General features: G+C 40.5%; 1 pseudogene; it reads right to left on the reverse strand.

Annotated features, from left to right (window-relative positions):
- Positions 1-2,989: 2,989 nt before the first annotated feature.
- LOC110259147 lies at positions 2,990-3,987 on the reverse strand (annotated as a pseudogene).
- Between the last annotated feature and the right edge of the window lie 7,970 nt (positions 3,988-11,957).

Raw genomic sequence — 11,957 nt, forward strand, 5'->3', positions numbered from 1 at the left:
AGTAGTACACAAAATGGAATATTATACAGCAATAGGAAAGAAGGAATTCCTGCCACTTGGTAGAATATGGATGAAATTGAGAACATTACGTTAAGTGAAATTAAGTCAGACAGAGAAAGACAACAAATGTAGGACCTGGTTTATGCAGATTCTGAGAATACTGAACTCATAGAAACAGAGTAGAATGGTGGTTGCCTGGGGCTGAGAGGTGGTAAGAATGAGGAGATGAGGTTTGAGTGACAGATGAGGAAATTGCAGGGATTTAATGTACATCATGGTGACAATGGCTAACACTACAGTGTTGCATACTTGAAACTGCTGTGAGAGTAGAGTTATTTTTCTTACCCTAACAAAAACACACAAAAAATATGGTAATTAGCTGAGGTAAAGGAGGTGTTAATTAATCCTGAGGTAAAGGATGTGTTAATTAACTTTGGTAAACATTTCGCAAAACATGATAGTGTACACATTAAAGTTATGTAGAAAGTTATGATGTCAATTATGTCTCAATAATGCCAGAATAAAAAACCAACAAAAAACAAAAAACAATGTATATATTTTTGCTTACAAACAATGTGCATCTACCTCGAGAATAATGTCTGCTGTTCTGTTCATCACAGTTCCAGAACTGGTAATAGAATGGGGTACTATCCAGAAGAGGGGACTTCAAATGATTTGGTCAGAAAAAGCTGCCCTGTATAACAAGTTGAAATGTAGGTGAAAGTTACCCCATTTGCTACTCACCTGGGAAAAAATTTTTTTTATTTTAACATTATTGAGATATTCACACTCCATAAAATTCACCCATCTAATGTATACAATTCAATAGTTTTTAGTATATTCACAGAGTTGTACAAGTATCACCATGATCCAATTCTAGAACATTTTCATCACTCCAAAAAGAATCCATGAAATTTTTAGAATTACACTAGCATCTAAAAGAGAACAGCTTGAAGGTCCCACTGTGGTGCAGTGAGTTAAGGACCTGGCACTGCCACCATGGTGGTGTAGGTGCCAGCTGTGGCTCACATTCCATCCCTGGCCTGTGAACTTCCATATGCTACAGGTGTGGCCAAAGAGAGAAAGAGAAAGAAAGAAAAGTTCTTCCCACAAAACATTCATATAATTATAATTATCAAACCCAAAATTAACCCTGCAAGAAATTGAGAAGATGTATTGAAATTCTCTGTGAAAATTTAAGCTGAGATCAAGAGCTGTCAAGAATGCACAGAGTGAATTATTTTTTACACTATTCTAGCACAGAATGAAAATCCACCAGTTTAGTTGAATAAAATAGAAGGGCATACGGAACATGCTTTAGGTGGGTGTGATGACCATGGGTAAAAAGTAATTCAAAATAAGCATAATCATGCAAAAACCAAAGGCAATTTCAGTTTATTAAGAATCTTAGGAACACTATCCTTACTATCTATTTATTTATTTATTATTTATTTATTTTGCTTTTTAGGGCCACACCCCCAACATGTGGAAGTTCCCAGGCTAGGGTTTGAATCAGAATTACATCTGCTGGCCTAAGCCACAGCCACAGCAATGCTGGATCTGATGTGCATCTGCAACCTATACTACAGCTCACAGCAATGCCAGATGCCCAACCCACTGAGCAAGTCCAGGGATCAAACTCATGAGCTCAGATTCATTTCTGCTACACCACAACAGGAACTCCTCTTTAATTATTATATTTTTTTGCCTTTTTTTCTTTTCTATGGCTGCACCCATAGTATTTGGAGTATTTGGAGGTTCCTAGGCTGGGGTTCCAATCAGAGCTGCAGCTGCCAGCCTAAGCCACAGCCACAGCAATGCCATATCTGAGCTGTGTCTGCAACCTACACCACAGCTCACGGCTGTTGGAGGCATGAATATGTGACGTAATGAAGAATGGAAAGAAAAGACTGGTGCCATAGAGTGGCTGTAGAATGTCAGTCTATACAAAGTCTTGTGACTCTCTCATGACCCTTGAGGCAAAACAAATGAGAACAACATCAAAGAATGGTATCTCGAAAACAAGATTGCTGAAGCATTAATGTTGCTGATGGAAAACCATCAGCTCTGACATTCTCAGGACTGGAGCCTTGGGGGATTTGTGGGAGAGGCCATAGATGGCTTGAAGCAAACAACAAATTATGGCCTGGGAGGGCTAAAACATTTATGATTAGTTTATTTATGTGCTTAGGAATAACTATGCTAGCATATCTTGCTATCTATCTATTTGAAGTAAAATACTGATGTATCCCCTGCACGTACAAGGAAGTAGAACATAGGAAATAAAAACCATGAGTTGGGTCAGAGGGTTGCTATTGCCTCTTGAAGGCTGTAGCCCCCTGATCCCCTCTCTATTGCTGTGTCTCTTTCTTCTTATTTCTGTGGCATCACGGACTTCAGGACCTGGGTAGACAAGCAGACCTCGTCACATGGCAACACTGGATCCTTAACCCAATGAGCAAGGCCAGGGATCGAACCCACAACCTCATGGTTCCTAGTTGGGTTTGTTAACCACTGAGCCATGACAGGAACTCTTCCTTTCATTTTATTATTTTACTTTGTGTGTATGCTTTTATTTTATTTGCCACACCTGCAGCATGAATAAATTCCTAGGCCAGCAATCAAGCCACACCACAGCAGTGACAATGCCAGATCCTTAACCCACTGAGCCACCAGGGAACTCCAGAGCTCCTTAATTTTTATTTTATATTGGAGCATAGTTGATTTATAATGTTGTCTTACCTTCAGGTGTGCAGCAAGTATTCTGTCTTGTGATGGTTATGATCTGCAAAGATCCTAGAACTCTTTCTCAGACCCATTAAAGAAAGGACAGAAGAAGCAAGAGTCAGGTGCTAAGCAAGGAGAACAGCAAAGGCCATAGGAGCTACAAAAAGGATGACATAAGAGAGGGAGAATTTCAAGTCTACATGTTTAATGTTTCTACATTTCCCAAAGTACACTCCAAATGGGTGATACCCACATACTGAAATTAGATCTTTTGGCCAAAGAACCTCCTCATGGCCCTTTTGATGTCCCTGTTCCTCAGACTGTAGATGAAGGGGTTCAGCATAGGGGTGACCACAGTGTATACCACTGAGGCCACTGCATTCTTCCTGGGGGAAAGTGAGAGAGCTGAACTGAGGTACACCCCAAGGCCTGTTCCATAAAATAAACAAACAACTGCCAGGTGAGAGCCACAGGTGGAGAAGGCTTTGTACCTCCCACCTGATGAGGAGACTCTCAGAATGGAGGAAGCAATTTTAGAGTAAGAGAAAAGGATCCCTGAGATAGGAAGAAAACCAGAGATGCCACCCACACAATACATGACTATGGTATTGGTGGAAGGGTCAGAACAGGCAAGGTTGAGGAGTTGAGAAGGATCACAGAAGAAATGAGAAATTTCCACATCTCTGAAGTAGGCAACTTTTACCACCACCGAACCGTGCATCTGAGAGACCAAAAGGCTGGTGAGGAGTGATACCAACACTAACAAGCTGTAGACACGTGGGTTCATGATGACCAAGTAATGTAGGGGGTGACAGATGGCCACAAACCTGTCATAGACCATCACAGTCAGGAGGAGACTATCCAAACATCCAAAAAGCATAAAAAATGACATCTGTTTCAGGCAGCCAGCATAGGAGATGATTCTGCTGTGAGTCTGGATGTTCACAATCATCCTGGGGACAGTGGTGGAGGTGAAGCCCATGTCAGCCAAGGACAGGTTGGAGAGGAAGAAGTACATGGGGGTGTGGAAGTGGGAGTCAGAGGTAACAGCCAGGACAATGAGTAGGTTCCCCAACATGGTGACCAGGTACATGGACAGGAACAGCCCAAGGAGGAAGGGCTGCGGGTCTGGATCCTCTGAGAGGCCCAGGAGCAAGAATTCTGAGACACTTGTTAGATTTTGTGGTCCCGTGTAGCTCTGACACCTTTTGAAAAAGAAGAGAGAGAGGTTTGGAAGAAAGGAAACAGGTAAATGAGCATGCAGTCCTACTATGTGCATATTTTGGATTCAGGAAATTTACAAGCCAATATTCACACTTGGGGTCATACACCCTGGTACCTTCAGCACTATTTCACAAAGTTCCAAATCCAGTTTTCATACAGCTCCTTTCTCACTGGATTCTACGTTATTCACCTCTTTCTATACATTGGCTTAAAGAATGTTAGAGGAGCAAGGAAATGGGGAGATAACAAATCCCTGATCATGGCAAAGGACAGTCTATTCTTTCAATGAAATATATTGAGTAAGAAAAAGCACAACATTGTAAATCAACTAAACTTTAATAAAAACATAAAAGTTATATAAAAAAGAAATATCCCTCTCCCTTTTTGAAGAAAAACATTCTAATTATTACACTTAGAATCAGCCTTAATTTATTCAGATATAACACAAGAATTTCTCTTGACTCAGAATGTTGATAATCTAGATATTCCTCGAACTATGTTATCTGGACTCTAAATAAAAGTCAAATGTTCATAATTAGAAAGGGGTTTTGGGGGGTTTTGTTGGGGAGGTCTTTGTTGTTTTTTTAGGGCCACACCCTTGGCATATGGAGGTTCCCCAGCTAGGGGTCTAATGGGAGCTGTAGCCGCAGGCCTATGCCACAGCCACAGCAATGCAAGATCTGAAATACATCTGCAACCTACACCATAGCTCATAGAAGTGCAGGATCCTCCACCCACTGAGTGAGGCCAGGGATCGAACCCACAACCTCATGGTTCCTAGTTGGATTTGTTTCTGCTGTGCCACAATGGGAACTCCTAGAAAGGTATTTTTATGTGTCTTTTATCTTCATGGGTTTTTATTATTCTTTGACTTTCTGATTTCCCCTATTTCTAGAAATGTATGTTCAATATGTGGGTTGTTTTTTAAAAGTCTTTTCAAGGGAAACCTATGCACCACTGGTGGGAACTAATTTTGTTTGGCCACTGTGGAAATTCCTCACTTTTATGGTTAAAGGAGAAACATGCTTTTGGGACAAATAGGGTATTGGGGCTGACATATAGACACCACTCTATATAAAATAGACAGGTAACGTGTATAGCACAAGAAAATCTACTCAATATTAGAACAGGGGAAAAGAATCTGAAAAGGAATGGATATATATATGATGGGTTTATTTTGCTGAACACCTGAACTAACACAACTTTGTAAGTCCACTATACACCAATAAAATTAAAAAAATAAATAAAACTGCCCTGTGATTCGCTTTTCCATTTTTGGGTATACATCTTAAGGAAATGAAAACACTAATAGGAAAAGTTACATGCACCGCTCTGTTCATTGTAGCATTATTTACAATAGCCAAGATATGGAAACAACCTAAGTGTCCATCAGTGGGTGAGTAGAGGAAGAAAACATGATATATACACACAATGGCACACGATTTAGCCATAAGAAAGAAGGAAATCCTGCCATTTCTGACAACATATATGGACCTTGAAGGCATTAGGCTAAGCAAAATAAGTCAGATAAAGACAAGTCGTGTAATTCACTTATATGTGGAATCTAAAATCAAACAAACAAACCCTAAACTCAGAGAAAAAGAGGTAAGATGTGTAGTTTCCAAAAGCTGGGGGTGGGGGTGGGGAGTGGAGTAATTGGATGAAATGAGTCAAAATGTACACCCTTCCATATATAAGATACAAAGTACTAGGGGGTGTATGATACAACACAATGACTATAGTTGACACTGTTCTGTGGTATATTTGAAAGGTAGGAGAGCAAATCCTAAGAAATATCGAGAAAAAAATGCTTTTTATTTTTCTCTCTATATACAATGATAGATATTAATTTACTGTGGTAATCATTTCATAAAATGTTTGTCAGGTCATTATACAGTACACTTTAAATTTATATGGTGCTACATATCAATTACATGTCAAAAAACCTAGAAAAATAACTTTTCGACTGTAACATCTAAACTCGGTCTAGCCGGGAGTTTCCTGATGGTGCAGCAGGTTAAGAATACAGCATTGCCATGGTTGGAGCTCAGGACTCTGCGGTGGCATGGGTTCAGTCCCTGGCCTGGGATCTTCATGCAGCAGGTCCTGCCAAAAAGAGAAAAAAAAATCCTTAGTCTTGTAGACTTCAAATTTTGGTAACTATATGTTAGTAAATGCAAAGTCACAACCTCATTACCCCATAGATGGCATTAGTGTACAGTGCACTTCTCAATCATTGAACAGGAGTCCCCGTTGTGACCAGTAGGTTAAGAACCTGACTAGTATCCATAACGATGCAGGTTCGATCCCTGGCCTTAACAAGGACATGATATTTCCATATCTCAGGTTTTCAAACCGGACTCTAAAGTGCATTGTTATCATAGGACATCTATAATCCATCATATTAGGGCCACCAGTGCCCCTAAAACCACTGGTTCAGTATCCTAAGTCACAGATGTGTGTATAAATGCCTCAGCCTCTATGTGCTGGTGTTCTTTATCTGGAAATTGAGATGATAACAGCCAGCTCCACAGATGTGGGGCATCTTAGAGTGGTGGAACTTAAACATTTGGTCCTTGCTTTGTACCAGAATTATAATTATTTTTGGAATAGTGGGTTTATGGACGAAATGCAACCCTAAGAGAGTTTCAATAATCTTTTATTTGGTTATAGTTTTACTTAAAGAATAGTTGATTTACAGCATTGTGCCAATTTCTGCTGTACAGTACAGTGATCCAGTCATACATATATATACATTCTTTTTCTCATACTATCTTCCATCATGTTCTATCCTAAGAGATGGGATATAGTTCCCTGTGCTGAACAGTAAGACCTCATTGTTTATCCATTCAGAATATAATAGTTTGCATCTACCAACCCCAAACTCGGTGTCCTTCCCACTCCTTCCCTGTTCCCCCTTGGCAACCCCAAGTGTGTTCTCCATGTCTGTGAGTCTGTTCCTGTTTTGTAGATAGGTTCATTTGTGCCATATTTTAGATCCACATATAAGTGATATCATATGGTGTTTGTCTTTCTTTTTCTGACTTACTTCTCTTAGTATGAGAATTCCTAGTTGCATACATGTTGCTGCAAATGCCATTCTTTTGTTCTTTTTAGGGCTGAGGAGCATTCCATTGTGTATATGTAATTGGTTATATGGCAGAAATTCTGAAGGGTCTCTTTTCCCAGGATATGAACATAGAATGACTTGGAATCCTTTTTCTTTTTCTTTTTTGGTCTTTTTGTCTCTTTTTAGGGCCGCACCCACAGCATTTGGAGGGTCTCAGGCTAGGGGTCTAATCGGAACTGTAGCAGCTCACCTACCCCAGAGCCACAGCAATGCGGGATCTGAGGCGCACCTGCAACCTACACCACAGCTCACATCAATGCCAGATCCGTAACCCACTGAGCGAGGCTAGGGATCAAACCTGCAACCTCATGGTTCCTACTCAGATTTGATGCCACTACACCATTATGGGAATTCCGACTTAGAATCCTAAAATGTGTCTGAGCCCACATGATAAAACGTACCTTCCCCTGCTCCTTCTGCTATTTCTTTTTAATATTTATGAAAATCACTGTGTTGTTCTTTGAGTAATTCAATGTCATGGAGCTATTAAGTGGAAAATAATAGATCCCATTGAGAGTCCATGACATACACACAGGCAAATACCATTTTATCTTGTCTCTTGTCCTATGGGGCATCCCATAAGCACAGGCAAGAAAGCATCAGTGTGTGCCAGCCATATTGATTATTCTGTGTTTCTGCGACACAAAGAAGGGTCTACTCAATAGTTATCATACCTGGGGAGTTAAGGATCAAGCATTGCTGCAAGCTGGGCATGGGTCGCAGACTCAGCTGGGATTGATGTTGCTGTGGCTGTGGTATAGGCCCAGCTGCAGCTGCAATTCAACCCCCAGCCTGGGAACGTTCATATGCCATAGGTGTGGCCATTCAGAAAGAAAGAAAGAGAAAGAAAGAGAGAGAGAAATCAGTGTGACTCAGCCATTTCCATCTAAGTGCTCAGTATCTACTTGTGTAGGGACAAGAATAAAATGTTTTGTCAGGTATTCATTCGAAATTACATGTCAGATCACAGGATACTTTGGCCAAATGACGTGAACCTTAGGGTTATCAAAATTACTAATATTTTTATCAAAAAGTTTGCCCTTAGTTTATGCATCCATCCCATATTTACCCACATAGACAGTATCCATTCCCTGTTTCTTACTCAGTGAGGTGGTATCAAACCGAAATCAACTCACATGACCATGTCGATGCTCTGAGATACTAAGAACTTGCTCCAGCTCACTAGATAATAAATGCAGCAGATAGGATTTAAAATTATATGGTGGATCTCTGAGTCACAGGTAGTTAACTTCTTCACACTAATACAATTCAGGGAAGTTTAAAGCAGAGATCCACAGGTCCTAACCAATGACACATCTTCTGTACATCGTCTCTGTTTCTGGTCTCCTGAGTATGGATGATGTTATGTCTCCAATTTAAATGGGGAAGGCTGAATTGCAAGAATGGAGGAGGAAGTGGACAGGTGAGGCAATATCCAGGAGCAGAGATCTGCCCTCAGCTGTTATGAGCCATTGATTTCTGTGATCCTGCCTATGATCTCAGCCATCCTTTCTATGGTTGGTGCCACCCACGGCTCTCCACTGCGGTTTACTGGTAACCTCCAAAATGAAGATCACAGTAACTGGAGATGCTTGATGGAATGGCCAGAGAAGTGAAATGACTGGGTTGGCAAAGGGAGAATGTTGCCAGGTGCCTGTATCTGGATTCAGATTGTTTGATTCAAAGCTGGCATCATCTCATTCTATCCCATGATCTGGTGCAAGTTACAATAAAAAAACCTATCATCTTTCCTCATCTGTAAAGAATAATAACCTGTACACATATATATGAGGAGTGACTATGCAGATGAAAAAAATAAGCTATGTGGAGCACTTAATTCAGAGCCTGACCCTTGGGAAACTTTAATGAATATTCATGATACCACATATATAATCATCTGGCATCATCCTCATAAACACCTTCATGATCATCTTGGAATATAGAGGGGACAGTTTAGAGGGTCTCATTTCCTGCTCTGGTGAGAGAGATGCCAACAGAACCTAGAGCCAGTATGGGAGGAAAGCAGAAATAAGACTTCTCACTGAGACCAACAGCATCAACTTCATACGCCTCTGAGCTGACTGCGTATTGGTGCCCTACTTGCTCATCCTCCAACTGTCCTGCTTATCCTGATGATGAAGAAACCATCCTGCCCCAGTCCCTCCTGTACTCAGTATCTCCAGTGGTACTCACTGCAGGGCACTGCCTTCGTGCTGGGGCATGACAAAGAAATGATGGTCAATTGCCCTTCCCAGGCTGGGTGAGCGATGAAGGTTCAGGTTCTGTTCACAGGACAGACAGGAAGACAGAGTCAGATGGACCCCTTGATGAAGACAATGACTATGACAGGAGAAGACACACGTACTGATCCAGCTGGACTGGGACCATCAAACTGAAATGTTGCAGGGCACAGCTGCATATTTACACGAGTCTGGGCTTGAGAGTCAATGCCAGAGCTCATAATTAGCCAAATTGGCCCATATTATCTCAGTCTCTGAGGGTTTGTTAATATTAACGGTACAGGACTACAAGAGATCTCCTTCATAGGATTTGGTCCTGCCCCTTCTCAGGAAGAATCTCACCCTTACTCCTCCTCCCGAGTTTACAATTTCATACATCTTAATAAGAAAATTCAGACTTACTCTGTGTGCATATATTATTTTCATGTGTACAGCAACGTGATTAAGTTATGCATGTATGCATATATGCATATATATATTCTTTTCATATCCCTTTGCTTATAGTTTATTATAAACACTGAGATAGTTCCCTGTGCTATAGAGCAGATCCTTGTTGGTTATCTATTATATATAGTGTGTATATGTTAATCTCAAACTCCTAATTTATCTCTCCACATCCTTTGGTAACTATGTTTTCTATGTCTTTGCATCTGTTTTGTAAACACAGTTCATTTGTATCACATTTGTCTATGTGGCATCATTTCTTAATTCTACATATAAGCGACTCATATGATATTTGTATTTATGTGACTTCCTTCCCTTAATATGATAATTTCTAGGTCCATCCATGTTGCTGCAAATGGCATTATCATTCTTTTTATGGCCCAGTCCATTCTACTGTATATATGTACCACTTCTTCCTTGTCCATTCATCTGTTGATGGACATTTAGTTGCTTCATGTCTTGGCTACAGTAAACGGTGCTGCAGTGAACATCGGGTGCATGTGTCATTTCAAATGATAGTTTTCTCCAGATATATGCCCAGGAGGGGGACTACAGGATCATACAGTAACTCTCATGTTAGTTTTTTCTTAGAGAACCTCCATACTGCTCTCCACAGTGGCTGCACAATTTACATTCCCACAGACGTGTTAAATTAACCTCTATTGACATGTGAGTTATAATCATCAAATGCATTCAATGACGAGTGATTTAGGGAGAATTGGTCTTCTACAGCAAGAATCTGATGGTATTCTTATTTTATTCAGTTAATTTTTGATTGTGGAAGCAACACTTAACATGAGATCTACCTTTTTAACAGATTTTGAAATATTCATATATTATAATTGACTGTAGGTACAACTGTTGTACAGCACATCTGTAGGGCTTGTTCATCTTGATTCACTGAAATTTTATGCCGTTTTTATGAGTAATTCTCATATATTTCCCTCTCCTGCCAGCCCCTGGCAACCACTTTTCCACTATATGATTTTATGATTTGACTATTTTAGATGAATCATAAGTAGAATCATGCAGAATTTGTCTTTCTGTGATTGTCTACTTCACTTACTAAGGTCTGCCCATGTTGTTGCAAATGGCAGCACTTTTTTCTTTTTTTTTTTTTTTTTGCTTTTATGACCGCACCCAGGCATACAGAAGTTCCCAGCTAGGGGTCCAATTGGAGCTACAGCTGCCAGCCTATGCCACAGCAGCACATCATCACAGAAGCACAGATCCTTAACCACTGAGCAAACCTGCAACCTCATGGTTCCTAGTCAGATTTGTTTCTGCTGCCCATGACAGGAATCCGTAAATGCTTTCTTGAATGTGGTTTGTAGACACTAAGAGAAAGCAGTTTCCATAGAAAAGGGAACACTAACAGAAAACACAAGCATACTAACAGAATGAGAGTTAGAAAGAAAAATCTTAAAGGCTGCTCCCCACTGGAGCTCACACCAAGGTCATTAATTCCATGTTATTTTTCCTTCCCATATTATTTTATGCCAAGTACTCTATGATATCCCATCCTCTAAGGACTTTACTCACTGCTTCAGATCTTCAGACGCCATTTCCCAACTTCTAAAATATATTCAGCCATGATTTTAACTAGGTTTCATAGTGTTCCAGGCACTGTTCTTTAAAACATAACTCAGAGTTCCTGTTGCGGTGTAGTGGAGAAGAATCTGACTGGTAACCATGAGGTTGTGGGTTCAATCCCAGACTTTGCTCAGTGGTCAAAGATCCTGCATGGCTAATGGCTATGGCTGTGGCTGTGGCTGGCAGCTATAGCTCCGATTAGACCCCTAGCCCTGGGAACCTCCATATGCCATGGGTGCATCCCTAAAAGCAAAAAAATAAAATAAAATAAATAAACCATTTATCACTCTCAACCATTCTATGGAGTAAGTATCATTAAAAATCCCATTTCATCAAGTAGGAAACTGAGGTACTGAGAAATCAGAGAGCTTGGCAGTGGTTAGCAAAGAGTAGACCAGATTGTGCAGAGGAGTCAGGCTCTAGGATTTATAATTTGACATGATCCTTACTACACACCTAGCTTAGCAGTTCAGTACACTGGTTCTGAAGCATAGGCTACCTTCTGTGCAAGCATAGTGATGGCTAGCCTCAACCCTGGAAGCTTAGTTGATTTGTCCCATCAAGCCCACCCCCTCAGATTATTAATTAAAATATGGAGA

The sequence above is a fragment of the Sus scrofa genome, unplaced genomic scaffold (assembly GCF_000003025.6).
Source record: "Sus scrofa isolate TJ Tabasco breed Duroc unplaced genomic scaffold, Sscrofa11.1 Contig908, whole genome shotgun sequence".
In the NCBI taxonomy this organism is placed as follows: domain Eukaryota; kingdom Metazoa; phylum Chordata; class Mammalia; order Artiodactyla; family Suidae; genus Sus; species Sus scrofa.